The sequence below is a fragment of the Carex rostrata genome, chromosome 15 (assembly GCF_964058835.1).
Source record: "Carex rostrata chromosome 15, lpCarRost1.2, whole genome shotgun sequence".
NCBI lineage: Eukaryota > Viridiplantae > Streptophyta > Magnoliopsida > Poales > Cyperaceae > Carex > Carex rostrata.
The window spans coordinates 1,103,776-1,118,524 of NC_135932.1; positions in this window are offsets into that span (position 1 = coordinate 1,103,776).

A 14,749-nucleotide genomic window follows, 5' to 3' on the forward strand; every position below is an offset into this window, starting at 1 on the left:
TAAAATGGAGGGTTATGAAACATACCAACAAATATAAACACATTTCCTTGTTGCATAATTTGTCGTGTTTTATTTAATAAACCAATCTCTTTATGCAGTTTTTTTTATTTCAAATGGACAATTATACAACAGATCATAAAATATAAAATGCATCAAGATTGGTTTCTTAAATAAAACACAACATATTATGCAACAATGAAATGTGTTTTATATTTGTTGGTATGTTGCATAATGTAAGTTTTGATGCTTAGATAACAAGGAATAAAACAAATTTTTTTATTCGACTCAAAACAAACGGTCTAGTTATTGTAAGTGCAAGAAACAATCTTAATTAGCCTAATCAAGAATGGAATAACATAATACCTTGGATTTGATCTCCAAATGAAATCAAGAAGAGTTGTCTTGCTTAGCAACTTCTTATTCCCTTCCTCCTTCAATGGTGGTTGTGCTTTAGCCCCTCAAATGACGAGCCTCCTTAGGTATCCACCGAGAGATTAAAGAAATACTTGTATCTCTAAGGCTAGTAAGAGATTAACAAGTAGAACCTTAATCCTAGTTTAACCCTCTTCTTAATTTATGAAAACTTATTAGAGGATTTCTAGATCTCAACACATGAGAAAAATTGGAAGAGAGGAGAAAAGAGCAAATTTCGGCCAAGATATCTTTCACAGAATTTCTGACCTTTCGGTACTAAAATCCTTATATCTTTTTCTAGGTAACTCCAAACGACTTGAAATCTTCACCATTGGATTCTAGACTCCAAGGGCTACAGATTACATACGTCATGCATCCAGAATGATTAGTATTTGCCCTTTCAAATTCCAGTTCAAAGTTACCTAAAAAATCTGTCCGCAAATTTTTTTGCTCTTTAATGAGATTGATTAGATTTAATGACATATTTAAATATTCCTTAAATCATGCCATTACTAATCAATTCTCCCCAGCATATATTTGGGTTTTGGGCTTAAACATATTAATCATATTAATATTTAATTAAGTCCACAATCTCATACATTAAAAGAGGCCAACATATAAATTAATATTCCATGTTAATTTATATGCATCTCTCATGTGTTAAAAGCTATTTAAAATATGTCACACATACTTTAAATATTACTAGGATTATTTTATAACATCTCCATGTCATAAAATTGTTCATATATTAATAACATATAATTTGTACAAATTAATTATAACTTCTTATAATTAACATAGCACATATTATATACATATCACATATGCTTTATTAATATATTTTCTTTTAATCTTTCATATGATGTGACCCTATGGGATCCCATCATTATGGCAATAGAATTAAACATTTTAATTCCATAAATCAATGATACAACTAGCCATGGTATATTGATTACCCAAATGACGTGGATGAAAAAGCACAATGCAAAATCACGATCCCTGTAACATTAAAAATGTTGTTGTGTCAATTCCTTGCCACATGATATCCAAATAATCGTAAGGTAGGAATGTGTCATCCTTACCAATTATTCTTTCTTGATTTTATGAAGTTTAATTATGATATGATTATCATATAATCATATTGCATGCACATAATATAAACTTTATCAAGGGGCCCAGAGATATCATCACTTATATTAACATATAAGGGACAATGGTTTCTTGATACGTATCGTTCTTCCGCATAAGTTATATGCACTGCAGTAACTGCCTTTATAACTCCTGGTTAAAGAGAGCGTTGGACAGTACCAATAATACACATCCCTTATGTAAGAAAAATAAATATCTCAACCAAAGAATTCTAGACACAATGAAATATCAATGACACAGAACACAATCCATATGATTTTTCATTCTTGGGTCTGTCCAGTGCCATACATCTCCATGTATGCACATGTGTGATTAGATCGATAACTCCTTATCGTATAACCTATAGAACATGGCCATCATCTAATCACCACACTTATCTTATATGGTCAACCAGTGTACCTTTGCTAATTGCCAAGATAAGAAACATTTAAGAGTAAACAAATTTATTCATTGTGAAGTTCTACAATTTAAGTCATCAACTCAAATGATCCACTAATATGAATACTCAAGGTACAAAATGATAAAATTATTCACTAATAAACTAAACATATCATAGATATGATCTGGGTCTAGGACACCAACACTAACACATAACCCTCCATTTTAAATAAAAAATGATGGAGAGTAAATGGGGAGAAGTGAGAGAGAGAGAGAAAAGGGAAGAGAAAGTGGAGCCCACAAGGACATTTTGTTAAAATTTATGAAGAGGGGTATTTTGTTTGTTGGTTTGAAAATGAAGGGCAATTTGTACATTCTTCCCGAAATAGATTATTATGTACTTTTGGGGTTCCTTTTAGAAAGAATATAAAACAAAAAAGTTACAAATATTGATTTGATCTCCTGGATTTAATGAAATATATTATTATGTACTTTTTGGGAGGATTGCCAAACTACTTTCAATATTATAGTAGTTTTTTCGCCTAATAATTTTGTTAGTGCTAATTTGATAATTAATGGAATTACAAAATAATATATATACTAGTGGGTTATTTTAACTAAATATTAACATCATGCAACGGGAATATACTTTAAGAGAAAAAAAAAATCTCATACAAAATGACTTATTTTCATAAAAAAAAAGTTTAGACTAAATGACAAATAATATTTTCTAAATGACATATTAAATGACATCTATACATAAATAACATTCTTTGAAAAATAACGATAAAATAAAATAAAATAAAATAATATCTCAAAGTTTGAATTCGCATCGTCTGAGATATCTCTCAGAGTTTGAAAAAAAATTAATAGGGCTGCACTATGTTAATGCGGACCCCTGAACCCATTAAATGAGGCCGTCTTGCCATAGTGCGGCCGTGGTAAGTTTGAAATTTCCGAAAAAGAATGGTTTTTGGCTTATTTTTTTTTTCAAAATGGTATAAATAAAAATTTCGCGAAATGAAGACATGACCAATTAATTATCAATCAATTTATAAATTACTTAAATGACATTTAAAAAATAAAATTAAATCATGAGCAATCAAATAGATGATACAATTTGCATGTAGAGAGTACGTATCTAATAAAATTTAAACTTCTACATAGAAAATATAATAAAATGTATATAATCAGAATAGTTAATTGAAGGACTGATATTGAATCCAAAATTTATATTTTAATCAAAGTTGTTAGTAAATCAGTATATTTGCATGCTTAATAGTGGAGAGTACGGTTTTACTGTTTTGTTAAGCCACCGTTGGATCAGCGATTTTTCAAGTGGCTTAATAAATAGTAAAAAAATTCAGAAAAATATAAAATTTGGTCTCCAAGCACATATTAATATGGAGAACAAGATGAACGGTTCAGATCGACTTTTTGAATTTTGAAATTTCAAATTTGGACGGTGTGTATTTCGGCCCATATGCTACCGAAAGCACATTAGCCTATCTCTCAACAATATTATATTAAAGATTATTATGTATTTTAGCATCTCATTCTTGATTTTCTTTTTTTTATTCCTTTTTCTTTGCTTATTGGCGCCTCATTTATGAAATATTAACACGAGCCCTTTGGACAATTTGATTACTTTATATTTAATTTATGAGTAGGACACCATTGTTGAAAAAGTAGTATTAGAAATATTAAGTCTAAAATAAATAAATTATCAGTAAATAATAGATTTAAATTGAAAAGTAATTTAATCTTTAATGCTCGTATCTTGTGGCCCAATTTCTCGCGGTAAAACTCCAATTACAGCGAACTTTCGACGATTTCCTTTCAAAAATATTTCGACCCGTACATCTTTTTTAGTGGTGCACTCCACAGTAGGAGCTAATTCAGATTTAATTGCAATATTATCTAAAAAATAATAATAATACTATAATTTTTTTTTAAATCCACTAATAACTGCAATTTAATCTTTTTTTTGAAGAAAAAAAATTAATGTAAGAGTTGTAATGAAATTAATAAAATTTAACAGCAGGTCGATCCATTAATGTTTACCAATCATCTCACTAATAATTATTCAAAATCATTTTTTTAAGCGAATTTTAGTGAGAAAATCTTATAACACATAAAATTTATTAAAATTTCTAACACATACTGCATACTAACTTTATATAAAAATTGACTAATCAAAGCTTTTTATCTCATTTATTTTGACTCATGCTATCTTGTTTTTGTTTTATTGAACTTAGAAGAAAATTCATACTATACTTGAGCCGACTAAGTTATGGCTTCATGCCATGTCAAAAGGTAATAATATTAATTAAAGCACCTTCCAAAAGCATATGTCATTTTCCAAACTTTTTTTTTTTGTTTTAAACAAATCATGTACATATACTGTGAACAAGCGCTGTTTATAGTGAGACCACTTGTAAATTTCAGAAACTGGTTATTAGTCGTCTTTTTTAAAAAAAACCAGCAGCAATACAAAAGCTATATACCAGAAGGAAACTTTTAGTGCCTAAGGGCTTTAATAATAATAAAAAAAAAGGAAACTTTTACCAGATATCTTCTAGTTACTAAACCAAGTTCAATTAACCTGTCATGATCACAAAGTATTCATAAAAGAAGAACTTATAGATGGCTGCTAGCTGAGATTGACGTTTGACATGATACCTTTGCAGATAAACCCACCTGGCACTTTGACTGATACAGGAGATACTGGTACCATGATACCTGCCAGAGCAAGAATCATTCTATGTTCAGATTCAAAGTTTTCTCTTTTGTTTTTGCCGTACTTGGTTACGGCTCACATGTTTCTTGTGCACTTCATTAATTTCACCTCTTAATTTCTTGAGAATTCAATGCACTCGTCTTAAATGCTTTTGAAATGTTATAATTTTGTTAGGAGACCAAATCATCTACCCGGGGCAGGAAATTCCTGCCCCCAGAGTCACTGCTGGTGGGCCCTTATTTAAAAACAGTAACAGTGCTTAAACTCTTTAATAGTAACCGGTCCAACCCCGCAGTGACTCTGGGGGCAGGAATTTCCTGCCCCCCCGGGGGGCAGGTGATCTGGTTCCTTTTGTTAGACCTGTCCAATTATTATATATCAATGTAAAATATTCACTTTAAAATATCAGCTTTATTGAAACTCAGTTAATTCTTGAATTTATTCAAATTACACTAATAAATTATTTCCTTTTTTCTTTTTAAGTTTCTTTAGTTAACTTCCACTGATATGGAAATGATTATTACAATTTTTTTTGCAAAATTTATCTAATATTGTAATGAAAGTACTTATTTATTTGAATAATATTAATAACAGTTAATAAGAAAATTTGCATTAATATCAAGCATTTTAAAAGAAAATAGAATCTTTCATAATACATCCGAACAATAATTCCTACACATTTCCATGTCACTTCCGTGCAATTTTTTGAATTCTCATGTATGTGATATCTCATTACAATTTGTGAAATATATCATCCGTATTACTACAGAGACACTGTTTTGTAGAATGTAATAATCCATAACATTCTTTAACCTAGCACAAATCTTAAATGGATCCCTACAATCTAAATTGGCTTTGGTCCCGCTGAGAGTAAATATGAGCCGTAAAGTTGTGGATCCACTGTACGGTACGGTACTACAGAGGATACAAATCTACAACTTGCACGTGTGCTTGCAATCTCAAACATATAATAAGAATAAATATTTTGATTTAGTGGTTAAGACAATACGGAAAGTTATACATTTAAAATCCTATAAGAAAATTTCATTTAAATATTTAAAATTGAGAGCTTTACATCCATTTATTATGTTAAATAAAAAGTCCATCTATATACAGGGCTGCACAAAAAGTTCGTAGTTCATAGTTCGTGATTTGATTTGAGTTTGATTCGGAAAAAGTTCATAATTAATTCGATTCGAAATTAGTTCATTCTGAAATAAATCAAACCAGTTCGGTTCAAATCTTATTCAAACTAAAACTGGGTATAGTTCGTTCGAAATTGGTTCGTGAACTATTTAGATTCTAATCTCAAATAATGCAACTAATAGCTGCAACCATCAATATTTAATAATGCAGTAACCAAACTTATAGCAGAGCTCAAAATTGTTAATATAATGATAACTTGTAATAGGAAAATACTTCAGCAGCGTAACAAATTAAAAATGGAAATAAGTTTCATTTGACTGGGTCCATGCTGTGATTTTAATCAATCCAGCAGCGTAAAAGATAAGGGATTTTTGAGCTGGCCTATAATTCATCAGTGTGAATTTGTGAAAGATAAAAGATAAAAGGTAAAAGGAAACCGCGTGAATTTTGTTCCGCGTGAAGAAAACTAATGCATAAATTACCGGTGGTTGGCAAAAAAAATCCGTAGTTCGTGATTCGATTGACTTCAATTCGATTCGAAAAAAAAGATCGTCATTAATTTGTTCGATTGAAGTTCGTTCTGAAACAAATTAAACCAGTTCATTTTGAATCTTGTTCAAACTTAAACTCAAACACAAACTGGATTAAATTTGATTTGGTTGGATTCGTTTGAAGGCCTATCTGTATATAGCTCAGTAACTGAAACTGTATTAATTATTGTTTGATAGCTTGATTGGTTTTGGTGTACGGTGAACAGAGAGGGATTGTGTTTGGTAGTGTTGGCTGGACAATGATTTGGGTGTGCTATATAGTGGAAACTTAGCCTCAAAGGCTTTTCTTTTCCTTTTCTCACGGTACTAGCGGCCATTTTTATTAATAACCCAAAAAAATGAGGTATTTATCAAAATAATTACAAAATCTGAGTTTTTTCAAATATAACCAAACCACCAGGTATGCTGGTGGTCCACTTTTATAGCGGACCGCCAAGGACATGGGTGGTCTGATAGAGACCTGACCGCCAGAGTTCTGGGCGGTCCGCTTTTTTTTTTTTTAGATCTAATTTTTTGTTAATATTTTTCATTTGTGAAGTTTTTGTTTTTTTTTTGCTTAGGCTATTTGCCAAAAAATAAAACATTTGATATATTTATAAGCAAAGGTTTAAATAGCGTTTATCACGTCATAGCGTGCCAGCTGAAAAAACAGCGCTATTCTCAAATAGTGCCGCTATAGCGATTTTGGCGATTTTGAAGCGATTTTGAGGCGATTGCTACATGTATTCATTGTTATATTTCATTTTGATTTGATTTGCCAAAAATAACGGACCATTTCAATTTTGGATAATTTTGGGCGATTTTGAGGCGATTGCTACAGGTATAAGATCGTTTCGATGGAATTGCTTAGTTTTAACACTTGATTAGTTATAATTTGATGAAATAGACACGTTGTAATTTCAGAAGACCGTTTCGATGTAAAGCAGAAAAAACATAAAAACCAACATGAAATATAAAATAAAACTGCAATCATAATAATGCTACAGTCCAAAATACATCATAAAAAAACTGCAATCATTTCAAAATACATCATAAAAAAACTGCAATCATTTCTTATGCTTCTTCCCCGAGGGACTGAACCTAGCAGCTGCTTTGCCTTTGAGCTCCCTGTCCGGCTGCACACGCCTCGGTATCTGTTGGGAGTGAGGACTCACATCTCGTAAGTCCTCCTCTCCACCCTGAGAAGGAGAGGAAGAGAGAGTTTGCATATTTTGGAAATTTGCTAAATAGCCCCTCCACTTGTTTGATATTAATAAAAGAAGAATATATGTATATAACTCCACATACATACAACTATATATATACATATATAATTTAAGTTATAAGATATAAATTTCAAAATTCGATTAGGTCTGACTGTTTTGAAATTTCAGACTAATATTATAATTGTTTTAATTTTAAACTCCCAGTTCTTTAATAAAAATTTCGTTTATGTTTTAAACATTCTAATTAATTTTTTTATTTTATTTATTTATTTATTTTTTCTACAGATGTAACAGAGAGGGAGAGAGAGAGGCACGAGGGCGGAGTTGGGCGGAGGAAGGGGCGCGGCGCCTCGTTTTTTTTTTTTTTGGCAAATACCCTAAGCAAAAAAAAAACTAAAACTTCACAAATGAAAATATTAACAAAAAATTAGATCTAAAAAAGAAAAAGAAAAAGAAAAGTGGACCGCTCAGAACTCTGGCGGTCGGGTCTCTATCAGACCGCCCATGTCCTTGGCGGTCCGCTATAGAAGTGGACCGCCAGCATACCTGGCGGTTTGGTTATATTTGAAAAAACTCAGATTTTGTGGTTATTTTGGTAAATACCTTATTTTTTTGGGTTATTAATAAAAATAGCCGCGGTACTAGTCAATATATGTCATATTTTCTTTTGTAGTTTCCTGTTGACCTGTAAATTTTAAAAATAAAACATACCGGAGGTACAAAGAATGAAGTCTTTAGAGTCTAAATACTTCACAGTGTCTCTCATAATTTATCTTCTTTTTTTTAAAATCCAAATAGTCAATACCAATTGCTTAATATGATTTCTATACTAAAATATGCTTGAAGACTAATTTTTGAATTTTTTTAAATAGATACAAAAACAGTGATTTTTTGGATGAGCTAGAAACAATAATTTAAAAAAAATTCAAAATATAAAAAGATATTTATGCATCTCACCCACTTTTTCATAAAAGAGAAATAAAAATATCAGGAGGGATGGTTTTAATTAGGGACCGAATCGTCTGCCTCCCTGGGGGCAGGAAATTCTTGCCCCCAGAATCACTGCGAATAGGTTCAAATTTAAAAACAGTAACAGTAATTAAATCCCGTAGTGACTCTGAAGAGCAGGGAGGCAGGAGATTTGGTTCATTTTAATTAACCTTGATAATTGGTAGGTAACGATTAAATTGATACAAGTACCGAAGTATAATCGGCAATAATAATTGGAATGCGTCACGCCGTTACTGTTTGAGATTTGGAAGAAAGGAGTCAAAAGTCAAAAGTGACAGTTAATTACATAACGTGTCGTCGTGTCGAGTGACTGTGTCTATGGAGGCGACTTGCTAGAATGGTACAATTTGAAACGAAATTGAAGTACCTTTATATGGATCTTTCACTTTCAACTTTTGAAATAGAAAAATATAGAATGATAGATGGATACATGGTTAAATGAATTGAGACCAACCTAACCATTTCCACCGACACGCTCAATCTGTCGCACATAAAACAACTTGAAAAGGTAGAAATTCATGGATTCATTACTTGATTGATTGAGAGCGAGAGCCATGGCCATTTGCCTACCGACTGACTATTCGGCGCTACTCCTAATGACTAAAGAGTCTCTCTCTTGTATTTATTAGTCGTTGAAATTAACATAATTATATAATAATTATGACTGGAAAAAAATTGCTCAAGAGTGATTTGGAGGAAGTTTCTAATTAACTTGCTTGATTTCAGTTTGACTCGTTATCAGTGAAATGACAAGTTCAGCTTGTATCACAACTTTTTGCAAATAAAAAACATATATACATATAAACCATTTTTCAACCTTTCCATCATCTACTTTGTACTAAGAAAAAGATGAAATTATTTTTCGACTCGTAATTATTTTTCATCTCATTATTAGTTGCATCTTAAATTATTTGATTCGTCTCAACATTTGTTGTGTCCATTTCGGATTGAGTTTGCTCGAGTTGATTCTCAATTGTGTCGATTCTTGTCTCGGTTTCGTCTTGATCAAAAATTGGCACTTCAATACCTACAATCTCAATACCTTTCTCGACATTTTGATTAACACTTTAATCAAATCTAACATGTACGGATTCGATTACAATTCTTTGAGATGGAATGTAAATTCTATAGGCTTTACTTGAATTTGAATACCCTACAAACATTTCCTTAATCGATTTAGAGTCAAATTTTGTTACTTTGGGAGATTCATCGATCAAGAACAAAACACTTCGAACTAAATACCCTCAAATGAGATATCTTTGGTTTATACCCTTTCCATAGCTCATATGGTGTTTTATTCAATATGGTCCTTATGCTTACGCGATTTACCACGTAGCATGCCGTATTTACCGCCTCGGCCCACAAGTGTTTGGGTAAGGAGTACTCATTTAGCATGGTTCAGGCAAGCTCAACTAAAGTTCGGTTCTTTCTCTCAACTACCCCATTTTGTTGAAGCGTGCGAGGAGCCGAATACTCATGTTTATATCCCTTTTTAGAGCAAAGTTGATCAAATTTTGCATTCTCAAATTTCCCCCCATGGTCACTTCTAATCCTAATGATTTTTGATCACTTTTCATTTTCAACACGTTTGCAAAATTCAACGAAGTGGCTAATTGCTTCGTCCTTGTGTTGTAGGAATAAAATCCAAGTAAAGGGACTATAGTCATCTACAATTACATATGCATATTTCTTTTTGGCTAAACTTGCTACACTAATTGGCCCAAATAAATCCATATGTAGTAATTGCAAAGGTTGATCGGTTGAAACCATATTTTTAGATTTAAAGCTACTTTTGGTTTGTTTACCTTAAACACAAGCCTCACATAGTCCTTCAAGTTCTAGTTTATGTGTTGGTAAACCACGCAAAGATCTAGTTTAGCTAATTTCCTAATAGTATCAATTGAAACATGACATAATCTACGATGCCATAGCCATGATCCGTTGGATATGACACTTAGACAAGTTTCACCGGAATCAAAATTGGTAAAATATAGGTAATACACATTTTTCTTTCTTTTACCCGAATATATTAAAGCATCGTCCGAGGACCTAACTATATGACAAGCATTAGTATCAAATTTAGCATAGTATCCCGAATCACATAGCTTACTTACATTAAGTAAGTTATAATCTAATCCATCAACAAGATATCCATTAGATATGGTCAAGTGTTGGTTACCGATTGAGCCTATTCCAATAATAAAGCTTTTTCTTTGATTATTACCAAAGGTAACCGTACCTCCATCATATGGTTCTAAGAATTTAAAATTAGATTTGTCACCGGTCATATGGTGTGAGAATCCACTATCAATGATCCAAGCAACTTTCCTTTTGAGATGAAATCAAACACACCTACAAAGTATATATTAGTTATTCTTGAGTTAGTAACTAACATATACCTTGTTTTTAATCTCCCCTTTATATTTGGAAATTATAATACTTAAGGGGAGATTAAGTGTGAACCTAAGTTAGTGTAGCTTTAGAAACCTAAACAACACTTTGTTTGTTGTTTATATTCCTAAATCTACATTCTAGAGAAGTATGGCCAAGTTTATAACAATAGTTGCACATTGTGGTTGATTGATTTTGAGTAGTAGAACTTTGTTTGAAGATGAGTTGGTATTTCACTTCATGCACACTACTCTTATAACTACCATGTGACCTATTTGCAACTTTAGATGTAACACTTTTGATTTTGTTAGGATCAAATCTATTGTGATGTTGGGGAACATCTATAGCTAAACCATTTCTTTGAGTTTGGTTTTGTAAAACATTTTTATTTTTGAATTCATAAAACCATCCATCGGGTCCTTTGAAATAAGTTTTGTTTGACCCCTTTGGATTAAAAGTGTTCCTATCACAATATTTAAAAACATTTTTGTTCTTAAAGTTTCTTTTATTGTACTTGTACCTAAATGCATAATTTGGTGACTTTTGATCTTGTTAAGTATTTGAGACATGAGAAGACTTCAATTTAGATGACTCCTTGTTCAAGGGAGTTAAACCATTTTTAGTAAAAAAATGATAAGTTGAATATTGCTCACAATTAAATTATAGTTTGACATTTGGAATACTTGAAGTTTGAGAATGTTCCCCTTTTCTTTTAGGGCCTTGCATGTGATTGGATTTAAATGAGGATTTACCCTTCTCAAATCCAAGACCAACTCTATCATTTTTATGATATGATTGATCATGTATCAAATTGCTCACATAGTAGGGATCTAGACTAGTGACATTTGAAAATTCACTAGGAGATCACAATGCTCGAATTTCGGTCTCTAAGGTTTGAACTTTAACTTTTAAAATGCATATTTCACCTAAGTGCGATGCTTTTAACATTTTATTTTCAAGTTCTAACATGTCATTTTTAGCAATTAATTTTTGAATAATACATTCCTTTTCAACAAGGTTCTATTGGACTCATCAATGAGAGATTGCAACCTACTATACTTTTTTCAATCATATAAATAAGAAGAAAAAAAAGGATCTACAAAATAACATTATTTAATATTTCATATTTCATAGTACTACATATTATAATAGATGAAGAGCAATTAATTTTTACAAGTGAAATGAAGTCAATATGGTTTAAAAAAAAAGAAAAAAGAAATGAATTCAATATACTTACTTGAACATTTTATATATTATAATAATCTAAATCAGCTTTCAATGAAACGAATGACAATAATTTTACAAGTGAATATTAGACAAAAAGCAAGCAAAAGAAAGAATTAATATTTGAATATTTTTCGATATATAATGAGAGACTAAATTACAAATAAAAACAAAAGCACATAGTTCAATTTAGCATACTTATTATAGCAGACCATGTAGCATCAGAAATAGGAACAAAAGCACAAAAGTCCATGTAAGTTGCAGAAAAAAGCCCATGTAGCATAGCAGTAGCAGTAGCGCGTAGCAGTAAGCTGTTACAACTATAGAGGTCGTAGTTGAATTAGCGCACTTTTATCTCATAACTTAGCTTTTATGAATAAAAAAGCTATAGCGTAACTATAATTAGGTATTTAGAACACTGATCTTAAATTTATTTATTTGCTGATTTTCCACTCTACCTTGTATGTTTAAGTTTTCATGCTTTTTTTTTCTGAAATATTTCGAAATAAAATTAGGATGCCAGACACTCTCTTAATAATCTGTTCTAAAGTACCGAATCATACTAATACTTTTTGTTTAAATCTAACAATGAAATAAATTCTCAATCCCTGTACATGATTATAGTGTAACTAACTAAAAACTAGTATTTGGTCTAGTGGCAAAGGCATATGGTCTCTATATGAGAGGTCATGAGCTCGAAACCCAGACGAGAGAAATCCTTTGTTGTAATAACAAGGGTATTAAATAGTTGGGTGGCTTGACCTCCAACATTTACTAAAAAAAAACTCATTGTTCTTAATAGTATCAGAGATCTTACCTGAAAATAAAAATAATCAGATATAACCTTGAGAAAAATGCTTTCAAGAGATGTTCAATTAATTAATATGTCTATATGGCTAAGAAAAATGGGCCATTATAAGGGAATTTTGAATGAGTCATAATTTTATAATTATTTTGAATGTTAAGTGTAAATATATATATATTTATGAGAAAAACATAAAATAAGAACTTATTTAAAAAAATAAAATCGAAAGATCAGTGTTTCCTTTGACTCTACATGCTCCGCCATTAAATAATACTCATTAATTGTACTCATTTGGTACCTGCCCCCCAAAAAATATAAGACACTCAGTGGATAAATATTGATACAGGGATTGCCATAAATTTGGACAGAATAGTACACTACATAGAAACGCCGTGGAAAAGCGAATGGTCATTGTACTTTAATTAAAAAAAACATTAATAAGTTAACTGGCAGCTATCGCTGTATAAGCAGTTTGGTCGGTACAAATTTGGTCCCAATCCGGTTAGATTTTTGATTTAGACCTTGGGATCAGCGTTGAGATTAGTGCATCCAATTTAACCTGAAATTTTTAAATATATCTCTGTAAAAAAATAAAATAAATAAAGGATCACATATTTGTGGGAATTTTAAATTTACTCGGGCTGCAACATGAAATGGTGGCTCCATTCTTTGGGGGCCGTCAATTCACGTTACGGCTCCGCAAAAACCAAATTTTCAGCTCAAAACGTTGAATTTTAACATATTTGTTTAATAATTTAAAAAAATAGAAAGAACAACTAATAATTTGAATATGTTAGAAAAAACATCAAACAAAATAGATAAAATATTTTATAATTTAGATGTGCTAGATGGACTCCGAAATATTTTTCATGCAGGATTTATTCTAGTTGTAAATAGAATTAAACTTTTTCTTGGTGTGTTATTGAAAAAAAATAAAAATGTATTGAATTTAAATTATTGATCCTGGTTCAAAAGTCACCTCTAGGTTATAAATAAATTATGCATGATCCTTCTAGTATATTAAAATTGTAAGATACCCATCTATTTGTGAAAATAAAAATAAAGATTTGACATTCTGTAATGTGGCGAATAATTTTTTTTCAAAATATATCGATTACTTTAGAATTTAAATGTACTAGAAGAACCACGATAATTTCTTTATTTACTATAAGTGACTTTTGAATCGGGATCAATAATTTAGATCCAATGCATTTTTTTTTCAGAAACACAATAAGAAATAGAATAGTTTAATTTTTGTTACCCAAAAAAATTATGCTTGAAAAATGTTTATGAGTCCCAGTAGTACATCTAAATTAAAAGATATTTTATCCATTTTGTTTGATGTTCTTTAACATATTGAAATTATTAGTTGTTTTTTTCTATTTTTGAAAATTATTAAACAAATATATTAAAATTCACCATTTTGAATTGAAAATTTGGTTTTTGTGGGACCGCAACATGAAATGGCGACCATTTCATGTTGCGGCCCAGATAAATCTAAAATTCTCATAAATATGTAATCATTTGATTTATTATTTTTTGATTGAAGGTATTTTAAAAAATTTCGGTAATGCAACAGTTCATAAGTTGTACGCACGTATCTTGATTCGGATCAAACGGTCCAACCATACATTACACCAAATTTGATATGATTCTGATAAGAAACACCCACTTTCATAACCTAAATCTTTAATTTTAATCAAGATTAGAACTTTTGTTCTCCCCATAATAGCGC